General features: G+C 58.1%; 1 pseudogene; it reads right to left on the minus strand.

Annotated features, from left to right (window-relative positions):
• Positions 1–2500, minus strand: part of LOC144111609 (large subunit ribosomal RNA) — an 8928-nt pseudogene that overhangs the window by 4069 nt on the left and 2359 nt on the right.

Genomic DNA, 2500 nt, shown 5'->3' on the forward strand with positions numbered 1-2500 from the left:
CTCTTTGTAGCGGGGGCTCTTGCGATGGGACTTGATGGAATCGAACGATCGCTCATTGAGGCGATTGGCCAGCAGCTCGTTGATGTTGCGCTTGGCACCCGTTAGGGTTAGATCAGCCTCTAATCTTGCCATCAAGTACTCCTCTTCTTCCGTCCATCTCGGCCTGCTCCGAGTGACGTCAATCGCCCGATTGTATTCCTCATAGTGAGCTTTACGCCTGTGGAGACTCAGTCCGACCTTTTTCGTAAAGGCCCTTCCACACTCTGGACACGTGTGGTGACTGCAGTCTTGACTCCCCGTCTCCCTTTCGGAGCGTCCTTGGCCGGGTGGTTCCTCTCCAACTTCAACTCCGTTGCTGCAGAACGCAGCTTCGGAGGAGCGAACCATCTCCGTGACAGGCTTCGGAGTCTCCCGCCTGCCCTTCGGTCGTGCTCCCGTACCCTCCCAGACTGACGGCTGATGAGTCCCATTGGCACCCTCTCCAGCTGCTGGAAGGCCGGGGGAGACCGGTCCAGTTTGCGTCGGGTCGTCATGAACCAGACCAACATCGTTCTCACTTTTTCTTTGTTGAGGCTCGATCACCTGAGCCTCGGTCACTGTCGCCTCGGAGCGCTCCACCTCGGCCCCACACAGTCGGGCTTCGGAGTCGCGCTCGTTCCTTTTGCCGGGGCGGATGCCGGCGTCGCATGCTCCCGAGTTCGACATTTTCTTTTTTGACACTTTTTTGGTTGCTTTGACCTTGTTGACGTTAGGCCTTTGCGATTTGGAGCTCTTGGTCTTTGGAGCCCTTTCCTCTCCCGTGCCAGAACAAGCCTGTTGTCTGTGCAATCGGGATACGTGGATCCTGAGACCTCTTTCTGTGGGCAGCCATTTCTCGCATGCCTCACAAGTGAATCCACGTCCAGCGTTCACAGGGGGAGCACAGAGCCCCCCAGACGAGCCGGGGGTTTGCGCCTCATCCCCACCAATACTTGGTGCGACCGCCACTCGGCGGCCGCTTTCTTTATTCTTTCTTTGATTGTCAGGGCCAAGTGATTCTAGGTCGAGGGGCTGGCAACCCCATCAACCCGTTTTGCGAACCACCCTTTTAGCCCATAGACATCACGGGGAGGGCGGTCTTAGGTGCCCGGTGTGCCCGACATTCAAGGAGGCGCCATGTGTGGGGGTTTCACTGCCTGGGCGTTATAAACAAACCTGTTAGCCCACTCCCTCGCAGTACTACCTTCCGGCCGCATTCCATCCCCGGTTGCGGACGTTGCCCTGGTCCGGAACTGGGGTGAAAAACCATGCCAACAGACGGTGGCTGGTCGAAAAAACACCCCCAAACGGATACCAGTTGGCCTCCTATGTTGGAATAGAGCCAATGCGGTTTCCTTCATTGCGGCCTCCATCTCCTGGCCGGGCACCGTGCACCCTATGTACCAGCGCCTCCCCTGACACCCATGGGTGGCAGGGGCACCCTTTCGTAGGGCGGTGGATTCGGCTTAGCCTCTCAGCCACGTCATCCGTTCGTTTCCTCGGCGGTCAAGCTTGTTAACCTGGTCTAATAAAAGCACCCTCCGGCGTTCCCTTGGCGGTGGGTCTGGGCTTGATTAGCCCTGGCTGCGGTCCCAGAGTGGCCAATCGGACCCAACGTTTGGCTCTAGCCAAGGCACCCACAGGTTTAGGGCCTGCAGGCTCAGGCCTGACTAGCTCTGGGTTGTCACTCCTCTCGGTCACCTACAGCTGGGATCACTGTAGGGTCCGGCAGGCACCACGGGGAGGTGGGAGTGACGTCGGACTGGGTATAGATCTGACCACGGCCAGGCGGGAGTGCTTCCACAACCCGCAAGTTCCGCGGCTTCACATTGCCCCCAGCCAGTAACTAGACAACGGAAACTGCCTTCAAGGTTTCCCGCACACACTACCTGCTCGTCGCCCTATCGCCTCCTCTCCTGGCGGCATGGACAGAGTGTCCGAGGGATCTCAGGTTCAAAGCAATGCCTGCCCCAATTTCCCTCTTGGATATGGCGACCTCACGAATCGCCCGAGTCCTCGGCTATCCGATGCCGGATCAGGAAGCTCGGAGCAGGAAAATGTGGCGCTTGTCCTTGCGGGTCTGGTGATCTGTCTTAGCTTAAGTTTCCTTGAGACATCTGATCACAGGACAAGAGAGTCATAGTTACTCTCGCCGTGTACCCGCGCTTTTTTGAATTTCTTCACGTTGACATTCAGAGCACTGGGCAGAAATCACATTTCGTCAGCACCAATGCTGGCCCTCGCAATGCTTTGTTTTAATTAGACAGTTGGATTCCCCCGGTCCGTGCCAGTTCTGAGTTGGCTGTTTTCTGCCGGCCGAAGCAAGAACCTCGGGCACGAAGCCCCGGGAACAAGCACAGCTGTGGCTTTCCACAGGAAGGTCCCGACGCTGGTCCGGGCTCGGCCGCACCGCTTTTGACGGCGGCGAGCCTCGCCCAGTCCCGGTGCAGTGCCATTCCTGCTTCTGGACCCCAGCCCGACC

This window comes from Amblyomma americanum, chromosome 11 (genome assembly GCF_052857255.1).
Source record: "Amblyomma americanum isolate KBUSLIRL-KWMA chromosome 11, ASM5285725v1, whole genome shotgun sequence".
Classification (NCBI taxonomy): domain Eukaryota; kingdom Metazoa; phylum Arthropoda; class Arachnida; order Ixodida; family Ixodidae; genus Amblyomma; species Amblyomma americanum.